Source organism: Pteropus alecto, unplaced genomic scaffold (genome assembly GCF_000325575.1).
Source record: "Pteropus alecto unplaced genomic scaffold, ASM32557v1 scaffold94, whole genome shotgun sequence".
NCBI classification, from domain to species: domain Eukaryota; kingdom Metazoa; phylum Chordata; class Mammalia; order Chiroptera; family Pteropodidae; genus Pteropus; species Pteropus alecto.
In genome coordinates this window covers 8,629,398-8,640,729 of record NW_006437736.1, presented here as the reverse complement: position 1 = coordinate 8,640,729, position 11,332 = coordinate 8,629,398, and the positions used below count along the sequence as shown (strand labels likewise).

Sequence of the window (11,332 nt, the reverse complement as noted above, 5' to 3'; positions counted from 1 at the left end):
GAAGGGAAGGGAAGGGAAGGGAAGGGAAGGGAAGGGAAGGGAAGGGAAGGGAAGGGAAGAATGCGATATTAAATCATATTCAACCCAATAAGAACCATATGAAGTATTCATAGATAAGCTCAGACAGGTTAAAAACATTTTTTTCAGGTCACGTATGGTAGGGTATAGATTCAAATTCAGAACTGACTGACCCCAAAACTCAGTCTCCCAAAACAGGGATAAACTATCTCTGATTAGCTGGTCGAATGGGAGTTTGGAGGCTGGTGGAAAGAAACTAGGAACATTTTCTTTAGAGGCAGTTATTTCTAGAATTTGGAAAGGTATACACAATTTTGAAAAACAGGATGTTAAGGAAGAAGAACTATTCCAGGAGAAACGGCATAAAGTAAGAAGCAAGAAATCCGGTTCAGATAATCGATAGCACAAATTCTTTACAAATAAATGTTAAATTGGACACACATTTTAGGGGCCAAATATTGGGGTTCAGAGGTTAGTGCACTAGTCCAGACAAGAGTCCAAACTAGGATCTCAGCAGTTAAAAAAAAGGGGAGACTGATATGAGGGGAAGTATGGAAAATTATTCTATATTTACTCTTAATTTGAGGGGGGAATAAAGCCAAGGAAGTCCAAAACATGAGCTTGAATTAGGAAAGAAAAATTATTCCTGTCCCACCTCCGCTTGCTCTGCTGTCTAGAGGTTAGCAAACTGTGGCCCGCAGGCCAAATTCAGCGCTCCATCTGCTTTTGTAAATAAAGTTCGACTGGAACCTAGCCATGCCCGGTTATTCATGAATTGTCAATGGCTGTTTTCATTCTACAACCATAAAAACCATACAGCCCCCCAAAACCTGAAATATTTATTTTCTAGCATTTAAAAGGAAAAATTTGCCAACATTTGCCAAAATTTGCAAACTTGCCTTATAAGTCACTGTTCCAACTCTTTATGTAGTTTATTTAGTCTGGACTAAATATGAAGCTTATGTGGATAGTTCTTAAGTGATCAATTTGCAAGATTATCATTTTAATTCCTATTTCGATAACTGAGAATTTGGCTCTCTTTAGCCTCCCTCCTCAATCCCTTCCCCCTTCACATATACACTTTTCTCTCCCAATATAAATATATATTTCAATCAGTCAGTGTTTACAGCATAATTATGACTATATATTCTTCATTACTGAGCCAGATAATGTGATGTGGCTATGTTTCCATACTTATAAAAACGTCTTTCTGAAGTTAATAATCATCTGTTTCATTTGCTTAGTTTTCCATTACCTATCGGTATGTTTCCCCAAGTCCGACAAACTTGTCAACTGTCAATTTTTTCCAAATGTTCAAACATACCCAAAACTTCATTGTTTCTATTTGTTCCTCCCAAAACCCTTACATAGTCTTCCATCGTTTTCTCTAATGTGAACTCGTCGCAAGCCTAGTGAACAGCTGTTTTCATGAAATCTCTTAGCTCTGCTCTCCTATATTGAAACTTTTGTTTCCCGCATCCAACATCTTTCGCTTTATTGAGTCCCTCGTTTTATGCAAGCTCATCCTCCAGAAGCTTTCTATGAAAGAACACATAAGACATAAAAGTTTTAATCCTTCTATGTCTTAGAACTTCTTTATTCTATCTTCATATCTAATCAATAGTTTGGCTGAACAGAGAAATCTAAGCTAAAAATAATTTTCCCTCATAATTTTGCATCACTGTCTTCTACAATCCAGAGTTACTGTTAAAAGTTTGATATCTTTCTGATTTCCATTCATCTCTATGTGACTTGTTCTTATATTTTCTTTTGTTTTACACACCCTCCTCAAAGCTTTTTGGATTTATTTTATATTATACTAGGATGTGAAGTAGGTAATATCAGGCGATCAGGTTAAAATACCCAAGAATTAACAAAACCTGAATTTTTATTTAATTAAAGGATTTCCTTTTCTGCTTTATTTTTAAAAATAAAACAGGAAATTGAAAATTAATAAAACTAAATTCTTCGATCTAGGATCTCTTTTAATATTTATTCCTGGACAATCCCACACGAATCAAACCCTAATTCCATCCTAATTAAACCTTATAACTGACCTTCAAAGTTCACCCCAAACTATGGATAATTGTATCAATTCCAATTTCCTTTCACTCAACACTATTTCTCTATTACAATCTAAAATAGTTCACATTTCCATTTATTTGCAAATGCAAAGTCTTCTTTCTTTCATCTCTGTCAACCTGTGTTCCTGATTAGGTTACTTTTGGTCCTGATTCCTTTTGGGATTCACACAAAAAGATATAACATTTACAGTCACTTATAACCACTGTTCCCCTCGCCCTTTCTTTAGTCAACAGCAGCCACTTCATTCATACACCTCCAAAGCATCTAGTGGGTATAGGCCAAGGATACAGCAATCCTATAATGTAAAGGACTACCCTTCCCCATCTCCCAATAAAGAATTATTTGGCCAAAAACGTCCATAGTGCCAACACTGAGAAATCCGGCTCAAAAGCTACTTCACGCTTATTCTAAGACCTACAAATAGCTCAACAATCAAGTAAAACCTGCCTTAGGCTCAAGATTACTTCCTCTTCTGCTCCCTGACCTACTGTGTTCCCAGGCCCTTTGTCTGACTTGATCATTGAGACTTCGCCTTTTTCCCAGCAGCTCTATGATATACTGGTCCTCAGATCCTCAGCTCCTTCCTGACATCTGCCACCTAAGACACGGTTGCCTCGATCCAGTTCCAAGACTCCCTGGCTTATTTCTCACCATGGAAAATTGAGAGGCTTTAATCCTGTGTTTTCTGGATCTGGATCTCTATACAGTTTGGTCGTCAACCCAACCTCACTAACATTAATCAGCTATTGCTCCCTACATCCCAGGGTGACAATATGGTTTGACACTGAAAGTCAAAAAGGCTCTCTCCTGTCTAACTCTGGAGTCCTGGCATTTAATCTCTTCTTTCTGTAGTCACCTTAAAGGCTGTAGCCTATCTCTAAAACAGCCACTTACAGCCATTTCATGGTCACTGAAGGAATACCTGAACCAATAACCTGCAGGCTTGAGTTGCAAAGAACATACGTTTAGACTGACCAGATTCTGAGTGCTTTCACTCAGTTACTAAAATACTGAAGTACTGTGTTCGGCATTGGAGGTCGGAAGAATTAAAAAAAAAAGAAAAGGCATGGTCCCTACTACCCTTAAATAGCTTAAAACTTAGCATATGTCAGAGGTGTAAGTAAATAATTCATAGTTAGACTGATTGCAATCAGATTATCCCTATTCTATAGCTTAAAAAGAAAAAAAAGAGAAAAATCATTTCTCAGACTTGACAGAAATAACAATCTCAAAATAAAAGTATACAGAATGAATAAATGAGCAAATGAACAAGCAGATGGATAAATGAGAAACCAAATACCAAACTAGTAAAGCTTTTCTGGGGTCTTCGGCAAGGTGGTGCATCATGTAAATGAGTTTCATTATACTACAACATCTTTCATTTTCCTTAAATGTCATTCTCACTATAAATGCTAATTGGCTTAGCATATAAAACAATTTGATCTAGTAGCATAATAATTCCATAACATAATCCATGCTAAAAAAAAACTTTGCTTCTCAGCTGTACAGATAATGGAGCTTCTAAAACAGATTTAGCCCACTAGCCTGTGCAAAAACCAGACTGATACTGGGCTAGAATGCACCATACAGCTTCTCTGCATGTTTACAGCCAGCATCCATCTAATTGGTCAGTGTTTGTACCTTATCAGCTGTCAAACAGTTTTAATGTCATGTTTGATTAGTACATTCTCTCAATTTTAGAGCAACAGGCAAGATTTTCAAGAAAAAAAGATTATAACTATATTACATTCCTTCTCCTTCTAAAAGTATAAAAATACCAGTTACCAACTGAGCCATAACAAAGGATCCACCTAGTTGGACTGATTCTGTCTCTATATAACACCTTGTTAACTCATCATGACAATTTATTTATACTGCAGCTACACTGAGATATCTGTCACTGGAGATTATCTCCATTCCTCATGGAGATTATCTCCATTCCTCATGAGATGGAGTCATCCAGATCTGGTTTTGAACCCAAGCTCCACTGGGTTCTGTCTACATGACCTTGAAAATGTCTAACCTATTTTAAGATAAAAGTATATATGGAACTTTTACCACATGAAAATATGGAATATAATACTTAACTCACAGATTTGCTGTGAGAATTGATAAGGAGATAATAAATCGATAAGACTAGCATATTCTAGGTGCTCAATGACCCTGGCATTCCCTTTAATCTAATATATATTGACTGAGCAAAATTATCTTAACAAATCTTTTCTCTTTGTTTGCCTAATTTTCTTTAGCTCCCTCCACTTTATCAACTCTTCAATCATTCTTTTACTTAATCAAAGTTACTAAGAGCATGAACTTACCATTGCCTCTACCAAAACATCTTCCAGACATCTCTGGAATACAAAGTAGAAGATATGGTTCCAAATTGGCCTTTACTCTGAAAACATTGCTTGCCTGTGTTGTAAAGTGCTTCCCCCTGCCATTTCTGATAATTTTCCAGCACTGAGGAAGAACATTGGCTTTTGAGTCACGTGTCATGAATTCCAAATCTCTGTTAGTCAAGTTACTAACCTGGTCCAGTTACTAACTTTCTGAGTCTCAATGTCCTGTTACAAAATACATGTATAGCAAGGAAGATAGTGCCTAGCACATAACAGGTGCTCTAAAAAATGATTTACTATTTCTCAGCATTGAGGTTACTAATCAAACCTCTGTTCTGTCAACAATTGCTCTCGAATAGCCCAAAAACATATACATGGTCCAAGCTATGTACGATTAGTATGCCCTGTTCCACAGTTACTCATTTAGTTACTCAACAAATAATTTTCTGAATGCCTCATATGTTCTAGGCATAAAATAATAACGTTTGTACAGCACTTTAAAAGATAACTAAGCCAGTGTTTCAGGCCTGAAGGAGTTCAGGGTCTAGTGGGAAGGCAAACATACAAACAAATAATTACGGTACAGTATTATAAGTGCTAAAAATAGGGGTGTGTACAAGGTGCAGGGATGCACGAAAGATAGGGATCAGGCAAAGCTTCCCAGAAGAGATCATTATGCCGGAATGAGACTAGAAGGATGAACAGGGCTTCACCCAGCACATAAGGGAAAGATGGGTATTCCAGGGGGAGTAACAGTAGGAAATCTATGATGCCTGCTGACAACGTCAAGTTCTTCTGGCACAGGTTGGAGGAAGCAGTTGCAGAGGACTGGTGGAAAATGAGGCAGGTAAGAAGGAGCCAATCACAAAAGGCCTCAAATGATACTCTGACAAGTTTGGACTTAATTCTCTCAGCACTACAGAGCCACTAATTTCTAAGTCAGAAAGTAACTTGTTTAGAACAATTCCTTCATAGCAGAGGAAGGAATGAGTTAGGAGGGCTGATATTGGAAGTGGTGATAGTGAATAGATGTAAGTGCAAAGGAAGACTCAAGGACGCCTTCGGGTTTCTAGCTTAGATGAACTACTAGTACACTGTGGTTCCACTAACACAAAGGAGTCATACAAGAGACAGAGCTGAACTGTGGGTAAAAATAATGAACGTTTCGACTCTAATATCTCAGTTGAGGGGAAAACATTCAATAGGCCATTGGGAATAACATGTCTAGAGTATAAGAGAGAACACTAAATTAGAGATATATATTTAGGATAGCTATTAAGAGTAATAATTTTTTAAAGCCCGGGAACATACTTTTCAAAAGAAATGTAATCTGTTAGGATTTCTCTCTCAACTGCGACTGAAAAGATTACAAATTAAAAACGTTAAATTACTGTCGATTGCACATATATTAAATTTTAACATAAAAAAGATGTCAACATATTTAATAAAGACAAACTCTTACCAAAGATAAGTATTCTATATTCATTTATTTATCAATTTTCTTAAGCAGTCTACTAACAAATAATCTATTTCTAAAATACTGTTTTCATGGCAAAAAAAAGAAAAATGCAGCACGCTTCATCTTCTGAATAAAACAGCATGTTTAATTTCCTGAGTAAACATTACTCCTACTTGACACTGAACAGAGTCCAAAGTCACAGAAGGAGTTAAGAAATTTTTAAAATCCCAGGAGCAATAAACCTCACTCAGGGAATATAGTCAAGAGCTTATTATAAAGGACTAAAAGTCAATGTCATACCAGAATTTTAAATAACATCATGCATCCCTCTATTTAATAAATTATTTCAAAATCAGGTCACAATTGACAGACATACTATCTTGAGCAGACGGGAGAGAGTAGATAAGCAGGGAAAATTTCCTTTTCTCTACTGAAGCATGTCCACCAACTGTCATGTCTGGAAAACAGCCAAAATGAGCACTTTATTTGCAAAATGAACAGGAGACTCTTGAAATATTAGCAAAATGTGTGATGTATACATGTGGAATGTAGAGAATTCTTTTAAGATTCACATTTATGGATATTTGGGAATAACCTTTCTAAGACATAGATTAAGAGTGTAAATCCATCCATGTTACGAATTCTAAAAGCCTCGGTAGAGAGCCCCTTAAATGCCTGGGGACAAACGTTACCCTCCCTTTTCTTCGGGGCTGTGACCATCTATCCAGGATAAGATTCCCTTACACACTTTCAAGACAAATGTCGGGCCTCCAAGATATTTACCTGAAATAGCCACATAAATTACCTTGAGAAAACCATGTCTCTTTCTCTTAATTCTCTTTTGTTTCCTAACCTTTCTTTTCCTCTTTTGTCGAAGAGCATTTTCTAGTTTCCCAGCCACAGAGTTTACCAGCGAAAGCTGACACAGCTGAGTTGCTCAGGGAAAACAGCTAAACTATTGGATGGAAATCAAAGAGAAAAGGAGGAGGGAACATAGAAATGTTAACTAGAGAAGAAACATGTAAAACTTGGACTTCATCTGAACCTGTATACATTTGTAGCTCGAGATCAATGTTCTCAGATCATGGCCCATAGTCAACGAAGGGTCACCGAGGGCTTTCTAAAAGGGCTTCTCACTGATCTAAAATAAACACATAATTAAAAAAAGAAAAACAGAATGGTAGGAGTCTGGATAATGTTTACAGTCAATAACCAGGGGGAAAGGAAGGGCTGGTGCTCATTTTGAGTGATTTTACTATTGGAAACTCCCCAACGGTCACAACATTGCTACTAACACCGTCACCTTGGATGAGGTGTCCGATTGGATCATACAGTATTTTTGTTCTGTGAGGTAAACATAACAGAGAGCAAATGGGAAAGGTAAGGTGAAGAAAGAGACTTCTGGTTTGGGTCTATTTTCTCGGGAAGTTCACAAAATAGTCAAGGTAATAAATATTTTTTCGCATGCACTTTTTCTGAGATGTTATCCTCTTTTCCCACTCAACCATGAGGTTGGGCCCCAAGCGACCCGGCAGCCCCTAATATTTACTGCGTGATCCTGTCTCCCTGATCCTTGCCGCCTTGATTCCGAGTCTCTCCAACTCCTGGCAGTTCAAGTTTTCCTGGATTCTATGAGATGTGTATAGTCCTATAAAACCCCATTTCCCTGCAAAGAGCAAGCGAGCAAAATCTCCCAGGAATGTCACATTAGACACAGATCTTGTACTCTTTTCCTCAACTCCTTTCCATCAGAGAAATACCATATGGATTATACTGCTCAGAAAATAGTATCTGCCAATCTCAGATTCAACAGTTTTGAAAGGATTTTGAAGTGAACAGGGAACAGGTTGGATAAATACTCTGTGTGGGCCCTCGTTCTGCTAATGAACACCACACTGCAAAGTTTAAGGACCATTTCCATGGAAGCCCAAGGAGTCCATAAGCATAGAATGTCAAGATGCAAAAAGAAATACTATGGAAAGGTCATACGTTCTTAGAGGTACTACTGATGATAAGAAAAGTTTAAAAGGTAAGAAAAGAGTGGGAGTCAGGATCTGTTTAGATCCCTCGATGCTATCTTGTACATTGAGCATGTTGTTTAATTCCGTTCTTAGCTAGGAAAACCAAAAATTTTATCATCTTTCCATTGAGCTTATTTTCCCAGACCTAGAAAAGGACAGCAGCAACTGATAATACTGCTCGCTGCTTATCTGTCCTTAAATTTGGTGTGAAAAGCCAAATGGTCTTTTAAAGTACAGAATATAATGGCAATGAATTATTTTTGCAACACGCCCAAACTATCTTTTTCCAATTATTGCAAATAAGGAGAGTGTCTTTTAGCTACATCAAATGTTTACCAAAGAGCATCTTGGGAGTTTCTTTGCTTAAATTTGTTTCTAGAAATTATGAATTCCTGGTAATAAAGTCTGAGAAATCACCAGTATGAATTACTACTGTCCTGGTTCATTTGGCCCAATAATGATTTTTATAAGACCTGTGAAGATCTGCCATCTTTCAAATATACTTGGTCAATTTCCTGACAGTGTTTTTGTGACATTTTAAAAATCATAATGGGACTATCATATAACAAGAAAAACCCACTTGCTGAAATCCTTATCTCTATCAAATTCCGCAAACTCGGCTTCCTCGGTGAATGACAGTGACTATCTCAGTGCTTTTATAACTCTTCTTTTGCATCATCATCAACTTACTGAAATTTTTAAGAAGGCAACTCACTGACAATTAAGATAAAGACTTCCAGCAAAACAGAGCAAAAATATAAAGATTTTCTGTCTCTCAGTCAGTCTGGAGGCCTACTATATATACAACAACATAATGAAAGAAAAATCTCATGAAAAAATGCAAAGTGATGACCAGCCTATCAAATTATCATCTCTCCTCCAAGATGCAGGGAGAAATAGTGAACTGCCACACGGTACTCAAACTCAGGTCATAATCTCCATGTTACCTACAATTCTTAATTGCCCATAGCCTGATTTTCTTCCAACAAAGGAATACAGGCATTGCTGGTTTGGAGAGTAGTATCACCATCATCATCATCATCACCATCATCATCATCATCACCATCATCATCATCATCACCATCATCATCATCATCATCATCAAATAAAAATAAGAGCATTGTGTTACTCTCATCTTTCTCTCCCTCTTCCACTCTTTTTTCCTCTTTTCTTTCCTCCTTGTTTCCCCTCTCTGCCTGAACAATTCAGTCTCTAAAGCCATTAAGTATGGCAGAGACAGGTAGGCATCCACTCTAGAAGAAAGAAGGAAGCCACAGTAGCCTACAGAGAAGTGACAGAGCCCAAGGCAGGGGAGGAGAATGTCCATATTAGGGGCAGCTGAGTGTGGGGTGTCAGAGCTTCAGAAAGTTAGAGAGGGCATCCTCTGGAGGGGTGTATGATGTGAGGGGGTCACAGACCAAGTAGGGTTATGAAGGTCCCCATGTGGCAGTGGCAGAAGTGACCACCCGGACATGGAGTATCAGAGTCCAAACAGGGTAAAGAGGGCATGTACATGCAAGGGTGACCCAGTGCGAAGGGTGAGACCCCCTAGCAGGATACAAAGAGTAGCTCTCTGTAGGATAAGGAGTCACAGCCTGAAAAAGGGCAAGAGGGAGTCTGTGAAGGAGATTCGTCCTACTGCTCAGAATGTTCACTTTAATCACTTGCTTATGATAGTGTCTGTCAGGCTTCATGTACAATTACTTTTTTTCCCTTTGTAATAACTAGTTTGTGGAGAGGTACATTTAAGCTGTTTGAATATCCCATTCTTCATTATTAATTTTGATGCTTAAATTGTTCCAGACTTAGACAGTACAAGCCCTTTCAGGCTGGCTTCTTTGAGTCATTCTCTCACTATTTTCTTGCTTTTGGCATCAGAAAATGTTCCAGGACTCATCTTCCTCTGTTTCAGTCCTTGATCAGCCATTTCTCTAAGAAGCCATGGTTCCTTTTATCGGAAAATGGTAATCAGAAGCTAAGATTTGGGTACTAGGTATGCTCATTAGTGAAACCAATATGTTCACACACAGAAATACACACAGTTACATCTATACCTGTCTATATTTACGGAAAACCTTGAGTTTACAATGATTCGTCTAACTCCAGCACAACTCCACGGCAGGGATTCATTTTAGTTTCTCTCTTCCTATATTTGTAACTTTCTTCTCCAATAGTGAAAAACTTAAATTCCGTCCCCGTTAGTCCACATACTTACGTAATAAATCCCGATGTAAGTAACCAATCCTCCTCTCCACGGCCATACTCTACCCTGTGTGAATGTCTTCCTTACCCCACGCAGGCTCTGCCACCCATGATAGGATGGAATGTCGTTCCCCCAAACCGTCAGCCTGGCAAACTCCTACTCACCCAACAAGATTTAAGAACCAACTCCTCTTTGAAGTTCCCTTGACTACTCCTCCCAGACAGAATTAAGGTCACTCTTCTTGCTCTTCCGCTTCCTGTAGCATTGTTTGGTACCTCCATTACAGTACATGTCACACTGTATTTTAACTCTTTGTTGACACACCTGTCCCATTATTCTACAAGTACCTGGGGGGTAGTTGGAGATGATCTCATTCAATTTTAGAATCCACAAGGTATTCAAAAAATACATGTTAGAATAATGAGTGATCATTCTTTTTTTTTAAATTATTTATTATTATATATGCCTATAGCACCTGGTCTTCCGAGGTGGTCTCCCATCCAAGTACTAACCAGGCCCGACCCTGCTTAGCTTCCAAGTTCAGACATCGGGCTTGTTCAGGGCATGATCTCATTCAATTTTAGAATCCACAAGGTATTCAAAAAATACATGTTAGAATAATGAGTGATCATTCTTTTTTTTTAAATTATTTATTATTATATATGCCTATAGCACCTGGTCTTCCGAGGTGGTCTCCCATCCAAGTACTAACCAGGCCCGACCCTGCTTAGCTTCCAAGATCAGACATCAGGCTTGTTCAGGGCAGCATGGCCACAGACCACGGACTGTGGCTCCAGTGGGGTGTGAACCCTGGACCTTCTGCATGTAAAGCAGACATGCTAACTGCTACACTATGAAACCACGTCCAAGTGATCATTCTTTGTTATCACTATTCTTAGATGTCACTTGCCCAAAAAATCCTGATTGACTTTGGTTAGTTGGACAGTAGTTGGTTCGTTGCTTAGTAAGTTTTGGTCTAAATACACCCTAACGCACAGCATTTATACCAGTGAAAAAACATGTAGAAAATAGTTTTACCATTGTTCATAATTCTTCACCTCTTCTGATGTGTCTTCAAAGTTTCTATCAACCTTCAGAGTGACACACCACTCTAGTCAGTAGCCAAAGAAAGCCAAACAGAAACAACTCTGTCCTGGGGTATATCCCACTGCTGGAGTTTACCATGCCACAGAACATTCTGCATAAT

At 38.3% G+C, this 11,332-nt stretch overlaps 1 protein-coding gene and 1 pseudogene across 7 annotated transcripts in view; both read right to left on the bottom strand.

The window, feature by feature from the left end:
- Positions 1 to 11,332, bottom strand: part of ANKS1B (ankyrin repeat and sterile alpha motif domain containing 1B) — an 831,972-nt gene that overhangs the window by 812,073 nt on the left and 8,567 nt on the right. The window lies entirely within an intron of this gene.
- On the bottom strand, positions 10,789 to 10,904 carry LOC112481935 (annotated as a pseudogene).